Source organism: Sturnus vulgaris, chromosome Z, assembly GCF_052056855.1.
Source record: "Sturnus vulgaris isolate bStuVul1 chromosome Z, bStuVul1.hap1, whole genome shotgun sequence".
Classification (NCBI taxonomy): Eukaryota; Metazoa; Chordata; class Aves; order Passeriformes; family Sturnidae; genus Sturnus; species Sturnus vulgaris.
In genome coordinates, this window is record NC_142283.1 from 19234386 (window position 1) to 19249596 (window position 15211).

The window sequence follows — 15211 nt, forward strand, 5'->3', positions numbered from 1 at the left end:
AGCTGGGAATGAGCATAGCTGGGTCAGCTGATGTAAACTGGCCAAGGAGCTGTTCCATACCAAGGAACTTCATGCCCCAGTATATAAACTGGGGGGAGTTACCAGAAGAGGGACGGGCATTCGTCAGCAGATGTGAGCAATTGTATTGCGCATCACTTGCTTCTCTTGGTGTTACTTTCTTTCCCTCTATTATTGCTATTTTTGATGTTGTTGCTCTTATTATTAGCATTATTAGTATATTATTATTATTATTGCTGCTGCTATTATGTTTTGTTTCAATTTGTACGTTCTTATCTCAACCCATGTGATTTATCTTTTCTTCCTAGCTCTCCTCCTCACAGTTGGGGGAATATGGGGAGGAGCAAGCGAGTAAGCAACTGCAGGATACCCGGGTGCTAGCTGGAGATAAACCATGACTGTCCCTTTTGGCATCTATAGTGGGCTTTGAAGGGTTAAGATAATGATAGATCTGACCATAGCACGTTAAAATAAATGTGTTATAAGCACTTGTGTATTAGTTTAATAGGCTCTGGTCATCATTATATTTCATTTGCTGTCAGTGATTCTGCACACTCAGAACTTGTTATGTAATTCCATTCTTGCTGTATGTGTTCCATGTTGTGATGTTTATTCTCCATAGAGCTTGGACTAAGGTTGTAATTCTAGTGTTTTTTGCAGCACTGGTTTATTATATGGAGGGCCAGATGCCTCCTCAGCAAGATTGTTGACAACACAAAGCTGGGAGGAGTGGCTGATATCCTTCAGCAAGACCTCAACAGGCTGGAGAGATGGGCAAAAAGGAATCTTTTGAAATTCAGCAAAGGGAAATGCAGGCTCCTGGGGAGGAGCAACCTCAGGCACCAGCACAGGCTGGGTGTGACCCATTAGAAAGCAACTCTGTGGAAAAGGAGCTAGGCATCCTGGTGGACAACAAGCTCTCCATGAGCCAGCCCTGTCTTGTTGTTGTCCATGTCTTCTGGCCAAGCAGGCCCAGAGTAACCTGGGCTGCATTATGAAGAGCAGTGCCAGCAGGTCAATGAAGGTGGCCTTGTCCCTCTACTCAGCCCTGGTGAGGCATCACCTGGAATCACCTATCCAGTTCTGGGCTCCTCAGTAAAAGAGAGACGTGGAGCTCTTGGAACAAGTCCAGTGGAGGACCACAAACGTGATGAAGGGACTGGAACGTCTCTCTTCTGAGGAAAGGCTAAGAAAGTTGTGTGTGTTCAGCCTCAAAAAGAAATGACTGAGAGGGGACCTCATCAATCTCTATGAGTACCTGAAGGGAGGGTGTCAAGAGCCCATATCCAGGCTCTGCTTGGTAGTAGCAAGAGATCGGACAAAAGACAACAGGCAGAAACTGATGTATAGGAAGTTTCATCTGAACAGGAGGAAGAATTTCTTTACTGTGCAGGTGACTGCACACTGGAACCGACTGCCCAAAGAGGTTGTGGAGTCTACCTCACTGGAGATACTTAAGAGCCACCTGGACCCAATGCTGTGCCATGTGCTCTAGAATGGTCCCACATGAGCGGGCAGGTTGGGCCAGAAGATCACACAGGTGGTCCCTTCCAACATTACCCATTCTGTGTTAGGACAAAATGGTGAGCAGTGAACTTAATGTGGTCTGTTCTGTGTAGTCAGCATTGCCGTCTCCTCCCTACTTCGGGAGCCTCTAGTGGGAATTAGCCATGATCACCTTTCATATCCACCTCTGGGAGTCCATTTACAGGACAAATCCCTTCCAACACCCAACTCCTTGTCTCCCTTGCTCCCTGCCTCCCTCCCTCCCTTTGTAAGCCCTCTAAGTGGACTGCAGAAGTATTTGAGAATTTTCAAGATTATGAATGTCCTTTGAATTACCCTTGAAACAAGCCTGGCCCCTTTTGCTGGGAATCAGCATGGGCTTCCATATGGCTGAGATCTTGTTTAGGGTTGAGCAATGATTGCTGGTTACCTCAACCCATGGACAAGCTCAGCTTGAAGGAGAAGGAGGGGGACTGCAGTTACACAAATTCTGGTGACAAGCATTTTGGTTTCTTCAGTCCCTGCGATGAGCACTGCAGCCACTCAGTCTCTAGCATCAGACACTGTGGCCACTTCTGTCCCTGCAACATGCACTGCATTTAATCAAAGGCCTCTTAAACCCTAGCTAATCCAGTCTCTGGAATACAGAGTGCAGCTATTCAGGTTCTGGTGACAGGCATTGGGGCTGCTCAGATCCTAGTGGCAAATACTACAGACACCCATACTTCAATGATGGGAAATGCAGATGAACCAGAAACTATTTCTTACAAGCCATTTCATCACATTCTTATTTTTGTTTCAGCTTTGTCTTAGCATCCATTATTTTAAGAGTTAAAAGCAGAGGATGCCTGGCAGGTGACCTGAGATTTCAGATCTTATATTGGGGCTTCAGAATTAAAACAACTTTCATTTTTCAGAATTTTAGTTGAGCTCTGAATCAGGGAGCTCTTGTAATTATGTAATTATGCTATACCTTGAGGCAGAAATGGGTATGGATTTCCAATCCAATAATCAAAGGATCCCAGGATGGTTTAGGCTGGCAGGGACCCCAGGAAGCTTCTATTCCAGTCCTCAGCTCCAAGCACTTGGGGTCAGCTATGGCTTCTGGACAGGCTGCTCAATACTGTATCCAGCTTAGGCTTCGAAATTTCCAGAGGTGGAATCTGCACAAGCTCTCTGACAAGCTTGTTCTGCTGCATTATTGTCTTTGAGGTTCAAGACTTTGCTATCCTTAAGCCCAGCCCGAACCTTCCTTCCTTCCTACCCTGCTCCAGTTCGGAATGCTTTTTGTCAAGGTTCAACAAGTGAGTCCCAGGAGGCAGCTTTGCTGTAGGTTGGTCGGCAGCCAGACCTGCCCATGACCTGTCTTCCCTTTGCTGTGCTGAGCAAGTCAAATGATGAGAAAGCCAAATTTGTTCTTTGGCGCTGGGCCTCCCTAAAGGCCAGCAATGCCCAGCCCTGCCCAGAGAAAAGAGAGAAATCTTACCACACACCTGAACTGCCGGGCCCTACACACTCTATCCGTGCTTTCCTGCCACTCTGCTTTTCCTGCCTGGGCCGAGGAGTCCTGACAGGCAAGAAGCTCTCCTGTTGGGGCCTGCAAGGAATGGGCAGGGAAAAAGCACAAAGCAATAAGGAGCAGAGAAGTTGGCTCCTGAGAGCTGGGAGAAACAGCAAGCAGACACATGGCTCACCTGAAAGCAGATGCTGTTGTGTGGGGGATGTTGATGGGAGTAACTAAATAACTCTTTAGCTGCTACTTCTTTAGCTGGAAGTGTTTGAATAGAAGCAGAGAACATTTCCCTGCTCAGCTCTGGTCAATTGGCTTCCCCTGAGGATTTCAGTCCTTAGAGAGTAGCCAACAGGAAGTGCATTCCAGCCCTTCAGAGACAGGCCTTGTCTGTGCCATGGAGTGTTGCTATGGATTCTGTAGTTGTCAAGACAGACACAACTGGCACCATCATCACCATAAAAACTTCTCATACCTTCTCTCTGTGGACTTCCATGGGCAGCTCCACACAGCACTGACTCCTTCTCTCTGTGCATTTCCTTCTTCCTTCTCCATGACCAGATAACCCCAACCTACCCCTTACACAACCTCCTAACCCTGTCCATCCGTCACACAGCATCTTACCTTGTCTGTCCCTTGCATGACCACATGTCCCTTCCTCCTCACAGTGCAGTCAGCAGACTCCATCTCAAACTGCATCAGACTCCAAATCCAATTTACTCTAGTCCAGCTAACCCACTCTTTTATAACACCCATCCTCACTGGAAATGCAGGGCTGCCTCTAATCCTTGATAATCAGTACAGCTGTAATTCATTGAGGAAGATTGCCTTCAGCACTAGCCTGACAAACCATTTTCCCACAGGATTCTTCTCAGGAAACCTGGGTCATGTCAGAATTAGGGGTGTCGTCAAAGCAATGACTGTAGCTACGTAGACAGTATGTGGAGAGGGGCAGCTCCCTGCAGGCAACAATGGCTCCTCTGTACCCCACAAGGCTGTGAACTGTACCTTGGGTCTGCTCTCTCCACTGACAACACAGAGTCTGCACAAATACTGTGCACAGCAGAGCTCGCTTTCACACCAGTAGCACTAAAGGACATCGTGCTACTGCTTATCTAACGCCAAGGGAAGTTCACAGTCCCTGTAAGAATGCCAGAAAAATGATGCCTGCATGTGAAAGTTCAGATCCTATTTGCCACGTGTCAGCGGCTTGGCTGAAGTGCTGGGTCATGGCAGGACTCCAGGCCCAGCATCTTCAGCCACAAAGGGCAAGTGCTGCCTGATCAGAAACCTGCAGCCCTGCACTGCACCAAAGCTTTGCAGTGTACCAACCAAAGGTGCCACTTACAGGTTCAGCATGCTCAGGATCTGGACTGACAGCCCCTGGATATTTGTTGTCCTTGGCCTCCCCTTCAGCCTCTGGAGGAAGAGAGCGAGCCAGAGGAGGTTCTGCTGCTGGTGTGGTGCTCTGCAGACAGACAGCAGTGTGAGGGACAGGGAGTAACCTGTCATTTAGAACCTTCTTTCTCTTGAGCCCTATCCCTAGCCGTCGTAAGGAGAAGTCATGAATTTGGATACAAGTGCGACACTCAGTCATTAAAACTCAGTTCAGGAGGGGTGATGAGATTCATTTTTGGACAGGACTGCATATGCTTCTGAAGGAGATATCTCAGCCTGGCTACAATCAGCATGCAGCCTCCTGTCTGCAAAAGCTGACTTTCATTTGTTAAAATGTCTTCAATGGAAGAGGAGGAAACTGATGGAATCTTGGTGGTAGCGCTCATACAGACATTGACGTGGACTTTCTTTCTTTCTTTGCATTCAGAGTGGCGCTCTACCGCAACAGGCCAAGCCCACAGCTTGCTCCACAATTCTCAGCCACCAGCATTGTCACGGGTGCCCAGACCACTCACCAAAACATGGACTTGAGTCCTTCCACGTTTCAGGCGACCTGCCAGGGGAAAGGGAAAAGGAACCAGGTGCTCTTAGAAACTGTCTGTGCAGAGGAATCCCACAGAACAAGGCCGCCCAAGCATACAGCATTTCTCTTTCACACCATCGCTCCAGGAGCAACACTCCTTTTGCACAGCAAGCAACGGTACGGGGCAATACCCTAGGCTGTGTCTACCTGTTGCTTGGCCTTGCCACTAAGGAACAAGATAACTGGCTGAGAAATGCAAATTGTTCCTTAGCAGTCAGTGCCTACATTGTAGCTCATTGTCAACCCTACAGCCGAAGCTGCTTTTTTCTCCTCTCTTTTTCCTGGATATTTTTTTCACTTTTGTGAATTGTATGCTCTATTTCCCACACGCTTGCTGTCAACAATTCCCCAGAAAAGCTTCCCCAAACCCCTGTTAGCACGTGCCCTTCTGTTCAGACACAGCACAGGCCCAGCTCCGGGGTTCAGGAGGACACACAAACTGCTCGGCAGTTTGCCCTTCAGCGCAAAGCCAATCGCTCTTGTAGCACACACAGACGGTGCAGTTAGACAGGCACATCCTTTAAGGAGGGAATGCAGCAGTAAGGTGCTTTCCCTCGGTTCTGGAGAGAACCGCAGAGTTTTTAGAAAGATGCCTCCAAAGCTCTCGCTGTCTGTATTTTGCAAGTTGCCCACACCCTGCTGAGCAGGAGAAACCCCCTTCTTAGCTGAAGCCGTTGGCAGGAGCTTTAGCAAACATATCTCTTTTTTTATGGCACTTTTGTTTCAATATACTACCTGAAGGAAAAAACTTCTACTTCCATCTCAGACTTGTAAAGATTTTGTGGGATGGCACCGATGAAAAAGCCCTGCCGACTGCTCTACGCAGTTGCTCCATCATTTTAGCAGGGCTGCATGCGTCCATGGGCCAGATAAGAAAACACAAAATTGGGAAAGAAATCCGCTTGCACAAGTCCCCAGACTGTGCAAGGAAAATAGTAAAACAACACAAAAGGATGCCTGTTTGAGTCTGCAGACTCGTACAACAGCAGGCCAAAGAAAACAAGTCCCTTTTAAGGCCACAGAATGCTGCATGAGAACACCTCAATAGAGGATCCTCCTGCAAGGAGCACACCAGGAGCTGCTCTGAACACTGAGGCCTTGCAAACATCAACCAGCAAAATGTAGGGCTTGCTGAAAGAAGAAGGAAACCTTTATGGGAAAAAAGCTGAGTAACAAACCACCCATATATGTTTGTCTAAAAATGGAGCAGCATTTGTGTTGTCCATATGGCAAGGACACGTCCTCTGCACGGGGCAGTGCCCATGTCCATAGCAGGGAGTGCCCTTGGCATGGCCCTCACCGTGTGGGTGCAGCCATGGGCGCATTTGCCCATTCTCTCCACTTCCACCAGCTCCCAAGCCAGCCCTTCTCTTGACAATGTTCTCTGTCCAACACTAAGGCACTCCTGAGGCCTTTGCAGAAACCCTCTCCACTGGGCTTGTGGGAACCCTGCAAGGTCAGTTTCCTCCATGGATGTGGCTTTTACATCTCTATCTTGCCTATCGTGGGTATGTGCTGTGTTCGATTATATGTTATGCTTATGCTTTTCTTTCTTTCTTTATTTTTAGTAGTACATATATGCCAATGAGCCAACTTAAAAGAAATGCTTAAGTAACTTAAGTTAATGTATTAAGTTCAAATATGTTCTGTCTGTCCAACACAATCTCAGAAAACTCTTTTTCACGTATTTAGCTATCCTTGTAGTTATATTGTTAATGCAAATCTGTATGTGCTGTTTTTTCAATCCATTTTTCATTTCATTTCATTTCATTTCATTTCATTTCATTTCATTTCATTTCTCCTTTCTCCTTCATTTTTCTGTCCTTTACTGCGCTCTCATTTCTGGCCTGCAGAAGCTGAGTAGATTGATCCTGGTTTTCCTGAGCTAACTTAGTTTCTTCTTTCATAGCTCACAGAATTGCAGGCTCCATGGCTCTGGGGGAGAGTTGCAAGGACCACAGAGGGCAAATGATATTAAGTGAAGGTTGTCTCAGTTTGAAAGACAGGTATTTGCTAAGGAAAGACAAGAACCCTTTCCCTGAGATGGAGAGTGCAACCCCCTCCCTTCCAATCGTTATAGGTTGAAAATCAGGGGCTTTCAGGCAGAAGATATGGGAGGTAGGAATAACAGTTCTTTACTAATATCACTAACAAGGCAAACAGCAGAAAAAACAACAGCGATAAAAACTGACAACAAAACAGAACAGTATAACTCAGTTCCAGTTCTTTTTTGGCCACAGGCTCCCTCTCCCTGTGCTCAGTTACCAGTGGTGGGAGCAGGGCACGTCCTGCACAGCTGAAGGGGGCTGGGGTGATGGCGGTGGCAGCCCAGGTGTGAGAGGGATGGAGGAGCAATTCCCCCCTCTTGGTGTCAGTCGTGGTGCTCAGCAGAGTGGTAGTAGGATGTAGTCGGTAGTAGGAGGTAGTAGGACGGAGTGGGAAGGCAGCAGTGCAATGGCTGACAACAGGGAACGTGGCTCCTGGCTTTGGGATGGCGGAGAGGATGCTAGGTAGAAGCACCAGCCATGTTCCTCCGTCTCCATGAGAAGCGTGAGAGCAAGGGAGCAGGGGCCCTGTCCCACCTTGCCTTTTCCGGTGTTCCTCCTGTCCCCACCCCCATGCAAGAGAAACTGTTACTACTAAGGTGTAGCCACAAATACTCAGCTAACAATGGGAAAAATTCCACAGAAAGAAAAGGGAACAATTCAAACCCCAACACAGTTTCTGTGGAATTTTCCTCCGTCATTTTGTTCTAGACTTTCTCATAATGTGCCACAGCAAGGAGCAAACAGGTGCCAGTGCCATGGGTAACTGCAGAAGGCTGCAGGTCAAGAACAGGAGTTTGGCCCATGGCTAGAGGAAGCAGAGGAATTTGCAAGGCAGGTGAGTGCTTGAGATGCTGGAGGCCTGCCAAGCTGCCTGCTCTTGTCTTGCTCCTGAAATCCTGAACTTCCGTGCTCTTGAAAACAGCATTTGGGCCTAAATCCCGTTGGGATCAGCATTTCTTAGAGAGATTGGCATTTGCTGAGGAACGGCTTACACTGCTCATCTTTATGACAATTAACCCAGGCCATGGTTTAGAAAGGACGGACCTAAGTGAGTCTTTGGAGTTTCCTGGAAGGAACAAAGCCTTGTGACAGCAAGCAGCATTCCCAGGCCTGCAATGGCAAGGTCCTGGGCATAAAGGTATGGGGCACAGAGTGCCCTCATGCCCTATTTCTGCGTCTTTCTGGGAAGCGGAGGAATCTTGCCTCCGCCTGTGAGGAGCTCAGCCTGCGAAGTAACACTCCCCTTCTGATTTAGGTTTTGTCTTTTTTTACTGGGGATGGCAGATCTTTGTAACATGAGCCAAGCCTGCCCCCAGCCTGGCTGATTGGAGCCTGCCAGCAAAGGCATTGCACGAAGCCTGGACAGGAGGCACTTGAGGAGGCTTTGTGGCCTGCCAGCTCAGCGCAGGACTGGGAATCAAAACTCCCAAACTGCCGCGCTCCACGGGGACATTGCCAGCCTCGTCAGCCCGCGCTGAAGCTGTCCCTGCCCTGGCGCTGTCCAAGGCCCCGGCGCCGTGCGCTGGGGACGCACAGTCCCCACACTCTGGGGCTCCGCGCTGCTTCGCAGCTGCCCGACGCTCTCCCCCCTCACGGAGGGGTCCCGCCCCGCCCCAGGCGCCCCCTGGCGGCTGCCCCGCCCCGCCCGCCCCACGCAGGGGCCTTCCCTTCCCATGGCGCCCCCCAGCGGCAGCCGCCCCTCCCTGCAGGCACCGAGGAGGCCTCGGGCCCTGCTGCTCATCCTGTCACTCGGCTCCCTTCTTTTCACACACCAAAGAAGGCTTGACAGGAAGCCTTTTCCTGCCCTCTCCCTCTGCTTTACTTTGTGCGGACCCAAGCTCTGCCCTGAAGGTGGCCCTGGCGTGGACATAGCTGCTGGCGCAGGAAAAGGGCCCTTCCTTCTCCCGCCTCTTGTCACTACTGCCTCAAAAGCACCGCCCAGCTCTGCTGGGAGGAACAGCCCACGGCACAGTGGGTGCCATCCCTGCCCAGCCGGGGCTCTCTGGCAGAGCAGCAGCAGCAGCAGCAGCAGCAGCAGCAGCACTGCTTGCCTTGGATTCACCCATGAAACCAGAGGCCTCTGTGAAACTTCAGTGTCCACATCACTAGGAGGAAAGGGTTCGTGGCCTATTTGCAAATTTTCCATTTCAGAGGCTTTAATCAGATAAATGTTGAGATCTTCAGGCAGAAGAGTGCTTGTTTATTGCAGCCAGGATGGAATATCTAATTCAGAACCACACATAGTACTGTCTAATGGGTCTCATTCATGCATTTGAAGTTTGTTTTAAAGACTTAGACTTCCGTTTCCTTCAAAACTTCCTTATTATTCCTCCCTAGGACATCTGTAGAGAGAGCTGCAGAGAAAGAAGGTCCTAAATGACAGGTTACTCCCTGTCCCTCACACTGCTGTCTGTCTGCAGAGCACCACACCAGCAGCAGAACCTCCTCTGGCTCGCTCTCTTCCTCCAGAGGCTGAAGGGGAGGCCAAGGACAACAAATATCCAGGGGCTGTCAGTCCAGATCCTGAGCATGCTGAACCTGTAAGTGGCACCTTTGGTTGGTACACTGCAAAGCTTTGGTGCAGTGCAGAGCTGCAGGTTTCTGATCAGGCAGCACTTGCCCTTTGTGGCTGAAGATGCTGGGGCTGGAGTCCTGCCATGACCCAGCACTTCAGCCCAGCCACTCACACGTGGCAAATAGGATCTGAATTTTTATGTGCACAGAGTGCTCAGGCTCCCCGCTCCTCTTTCCACCTCAGTGTCACTGCAGAGGAACAGGTCATCTTTTCTGCAGTCACAGAATCTCTGGGTTCACACTTCCTGACACATCTAGGATGCAAAGGGCCTCGTTAAGAAGGTCAAAAGCATCGAGAATATCTTAGGAATTCTGAGAAAAGGTTACCCTTCCTATGGCTAAAGATAACCAAGTCATTCCCTGCATTTGTCCTATTCAATTTCTTTCAGTTGTCATCCCTGTTGGATCATGCTTCTTCTGGTGCTTCTAATGAATTGATTGTACTCTTGATTTGTACCAAAGCACAAACTGTAGAACCATCTGAACTGAACACAGAAACAAACTACCTCTGTCAGACCATCTTCACATTCCACGTCACTTTCAAGATGTACTTGGAGGTGTCTGAATGATTATCTATGGCACAACTCTCCCTTTCTGGCTGCAGGCTCTGGAGCTGCTTCCTCTGAGTTCACCCAGGGTTGTATTCCCTAACAAGTCCTAGTACCACCTCCTCTTTTCCAAGGGCACAATAGTCTAAATGAAAACCTAGCCAATGGCACAACTCTCCAGTCCACAAGGAAAAGAAAGGACAAGTTGTAAAACATTTCCTCAAAACATTTGTCCTGCTTTGCTGCAAGAGTCTTGCTGCACACACAGTCTTGAAAGCCGAGAAAAGCTGCAAAAGATGCTGTGGTGCATCTTGTGTGCCACAGAAGCTCAGCCTAGCTCTCCAGAACAGAAGCTCTCAAAGAACAGAGCTTGAAAAGAGCAAACATGACTGTGGAAAAGATTCTTGGAAAACGGAAACAGCTTTCCTAAAGTGAAATGAAAATGGAAAGAAACAATTGAAGATGTTCACATACATGGATTTCTTTATTTATATGCTCCCCTTTTGCGTGATGCACAAGTTCTACATCACATTTATTCCAAATTCATCTCACTTCTAAGACCTATGACCTACCATGTTATTTACACTCTTCACACAATTTGCCTTCCCTTGTTTTTCTCTGAAAGCAATGCTGGAAACACAAGAAACATGCAAATGTAAGTTCTCCAAAGTATACAGTGCTTTGGTCGAGTGTGACTTCTAGAGAGAGGGAATAGGATCTGAGTGTATATTTTACCCTCACCAGTGACAATACACAGCTTCAACAAAGGTCATTTGTGTGCCATTGTGCACAGCTCAAGACTCTTTGCCTTGGATTAAGGTGGCAATGTTAACGTGCTTACACAGACTGGAGATTCGATTGCTGTGGTTTCCTAGCCGTGTCAATAAACAGCAGGAGAAATAAACCAGCTCGCAGTTTCTCAGCAGAGGGGACCTTTGCTCCAGTGTGAAAGTGCTGGATTGGCAATGGAGGAGGGAGCCGGCTGAGAGCTGAGCTGCTCTATCGGATTGGCATCCGAACGGCGGCAAGAAGAGCGGATCAATGCTTTTCTTTTCATCGTATCCACGGTCTCCGATTTTCACCTGGGAGGGGACAAGAGAACACGAGCAGCACTGGCCACGAGAGCGCAGCTCCGGGCGCGGCCTCGCCTCCACACCCCGAGCGCTCGGGGGAGCAGCGCTGCCCCGCAGGGCCTGGATTTCTCCCTCCTCATCTGCTGCTCTGCCTGGCACGGGCAGGCTCCTCATTCAGCACGTTGTTATGCTGCAGGGGAATGTGCGCACAGCGCTTTGCTTGGGAACAAGAGATGGCAGTGCGGGTCGAGCGGGCGGGATGAGGCCCGGGGGATGCGAGCACCAGGGGAAAGTTGCAGGGTGGACGGAAATTAAAGAAGCGGCTAAACGAGTCGGTGGCTTTGGCGTCGTCGCAGGAGGAAGAAGGAGCCCGCTTCGGCCCCGGAGCTGTCAGGAAAATTAATCCACAAATACCAGAGGTTTATGTCCAAAAAGGAGACAGAGGAGTCCTTTTTGCTTTATTCGAATAAAGGGAGAGGCCACGGGACATTCCCCTGGGATCTCTCAAATTTTTGGAGGACGCAGCCTACTTTTTATCCTATTTTCCCGGCCGCATTTCCCTCTCTCTTTCCCCATTGGCTTAGGTACTTGAGAGGCACGGACTTCCCGGAACGCCTGATACCTGAAATTCCCCTCTAATGTATAACCCTCCCTTTTAATTTTGAATTCTTACAGAATTCATAGTTTTCCCCCCGTTGCTTCTTTCATCTTTCCATATCCAATTTCATTTATCAGCAGCCCTACAGTCTGTTTGTAAAGGCAAATATCTCTTTCCATTCATCAATCAGTGGAATCCATCCCATTGATTCTTTTATCTCTCAGTGCTAGCCTTATCTCCAGGCTGATGCACAGCTCATTTGTAAAGACAAATTCAACATTCCTCTCAGAGCCAAGTGGCCAGAGCCGCCCCGGGGCGCGCGCGGCCGAGCGGGGATGGGACAAACGCTCGCGGCGCTTCAGCAGCAGCAGCGGCAGCGACGACTCTGCTCACCCTCGGCGTCTCTTGCTCTAGTTCCTTCTGTCCCTGTGCCACTGTCCCGCACCCTCTCCCGGTCTCCCTGTCCTGCTCTACCCCTCCCACTCCGGGTCTCTCTGTCCACCTGCCGGGCCGGGCCATGCTCCCGGCCTGTCCAGGCCCCGGGCGGGGCTGCGCCCTCACCAGCCCCGCAGTCCCGCCGCGGTCTCGCCTTCGCCCGGCCCTTGCCGTACTGCCCGTGGCGCTGCTGGGCGGGCATCAGTAGCTGGGACTTGCGCAGCATCGCCATCCCTTGGGCTGCGCCTGTCGTGACTCCGTGCCCGGCTCCGGCCTCGGCCCTGGCTCCGGTTCCGACTCCTCTGGGGGCCCGCGGAGGACACGCGCGGTGCGGTCGCTCTCGGGGCCAGCGGCAGAAACTGGGTGTGATGGCCGCCGACCCCGAGGCTCCGGTGCTCCGTTCAGACGGGGGTGCCCGGCCCGGGGGACTTGGGGGACGGTCGGGGGCCGTTCGTGGACCCGGGCTTACCGATAACAGCCCGCAGGGAAGGCGCAGGACGCCCTGCAGGAGCGACACCGCCTGGGTTCAGTGATGGGGCGCGGCGGATTCCGCAGCGTCTACTCGGGGACGGCGCCTCCGACGGTGAGTGGGGGGTTTGGGCGGATGTCGGGGGAGGAGGAGGAAGGTGGACGAGGATGGGGTTCGGCATAGCTGGCTGCAAACTCAGCCCGCTGCTCCCCTTGGCTAGCAGGTGGCCATCAATTGTGTGTTGCGGGATTGCATCCGTCATTGGGGAGAGCTGGTGAGGGACCGGGGCCATGGGCAGAAACTGGTTGTGATGGGCGGGGAAAGCCGAGGCCCGGGAGGGTGGAAGCCGCCAGGAAGCCTCGACGGAGAGCAGCGTGGGCTCAGCAGAGGGAGCAGGGCATCCAGTGCTGGGTTCCAGACCTCTGGCACGGCATCAGCCCCACTGATGGCATCATGGTCTTCCCGCAGCACAACAGCATCCGTGCGCCTCTGGAGATCAAGACCTTGGACAAGGTATCCACTGGGCTCCCGGGTGTTGTTCAGCTCCTGGACTGCTTTGAGCTCTCTGACAGCTTCCTGTTGGTGATGAAGTGCCCAGTGCAGTCTCAGGACGTCATGGATTTCGTTCTGGTGGCGGGTTCCTGTCTGAGAGGTGGTGCAGGGGCTGTTCTGCCAGGTGCTGGAGGCTGTGCAGCAGCTGTAGGGTCCTGTACCGGGACATCAAACCCAAAAACATCCTCCTGGACCTGTCCACCAGATAGGCTGAAAGGATGGACTTTGCCTATGGCACCTACCACCAAGACACAGTCTCCCCACAGTTTAGAGGTGAGCCCACCCAAGGCTATTCCTCCACTCCTAGCATCTCATGGGCCAAACCTGGATGTGGCCCTGGAGATTCCCCCTTTTGCTACCAGTCACGGCTATGAGCCACAGAGATCTGCCTGTAATTGACAGAAGGAAAGAAAGAAAGTTCAAGAGGATAATTCCTCCTTTTCCCGCTGCTAAACCAGTTTTCCTCTCCCTCATAAAGATGAAATGCAGTTTTCCTGTGCATTGATGGCAGCTTATCGCCCCTGCACAGCTGAGAGGCCTTTTCCCCTGCTGCTGTGCTGCAAGCCGATTTAACAGCATTGCCTAACAGGGACATACAGGGAGGGGACCTAGAGCAAATGACTCTGTGCCACTTCATCTCAAAGGTCAAAACTCCCAGCAGACACAGGTGGAAGAGACCTGCACACCGCACTTCCTGTTTGTTGTGTTGATGCACGGCTGGCCGGCCCACCTTTCATTGGTGGAGAATAACAACAAGGGACAGCTCCCTCACATCCCTGCAGCCCAGAGATCTGCAGGACACCATCAGCAGCCAGCTTCGTAAGTGACGGGTTCTGCTGGGATGGAAGCTGCCCACCAAATCCTCGCTGACTTCAGCAGCAGCAGCAGCAGTGCCTTCATCTGATCCCTGTTTCTGGAGCTGAGCTGGACAAAGGACACACACACAGAGCACATCGCCCCTGAAGGACCTGACTTTGGAAACAACCACCTGCCACTGCTCCCTGTTGTTTGCAGTAGGGTCACAGCAGCCTGAGGCACCAGACAGCCCTCAATGTCACCTGGGACAGTAGATGACAGGCCCTGGCCTCCAAGACCAAAGACAGGCGAGAGTCATTCTCCAGACTCAGCTTCCAGACTGAAAAGGCTGCGGTCAGCAGCCACCTCTAAGGGCAGACCGATGAGGCTCTGCTGCACTTTAGCTGTGCCACGCAGCTACACAGCCCTGGGGAGCAGCCGCCAAGCACAGCGACAAGAGAAGGCACAGAACGAGGGACAAACCCAGTCAAGCATAGAGACTTTTCATGATTGCTGAGCCCCAGACAGTCCCCGAGTGTGATGTCACCCACGAGTCTTTCTCTGCCAACAAAGAGCAGGTCCAGCAGGTGCCTTCCCTCGTTGGCCAGGCACCTCCCAGGCGGTTTCCTCTCCACTCTCCTGTAGTGCCAGCAGATGTGCCCATCTTCTTTAGTTCCACTTGTAGAGCCTCGGACATATTAGCCACGGCCACCTGGAAGCGGGAGCAGTCACAGAGGAGACATGCCCGCTGTACTTGGCAGGAGTCAAAAGCCTCTATGTGCACAGCTGAAAGCCTCTAACTCCACAGGATGTTTTGGTTGCCCTGCTCTTCATTGGCTTTTGTCTGGAAATGCAATTGGACGTTCTCCCTCAGGCAGAAGCGGACAGCTGGGAAACCCTGGCCTGTGCGAGGTATTCCAAAGGCAGCGTAGCATGGAGTTGACAACAAAGGAAGGAGGCTGTTCCCAATTCCAAACAACGCTAGATGGCCGACAGGAGGGACTTTCCATCTTTAAGAAAGAATGGCAAATTCAGAAATGAAGGTAGAGCAGTATTCCCCGAGTGACAAGGAAGGGAATCTTACAACAGAGTTGAGGATTTCTA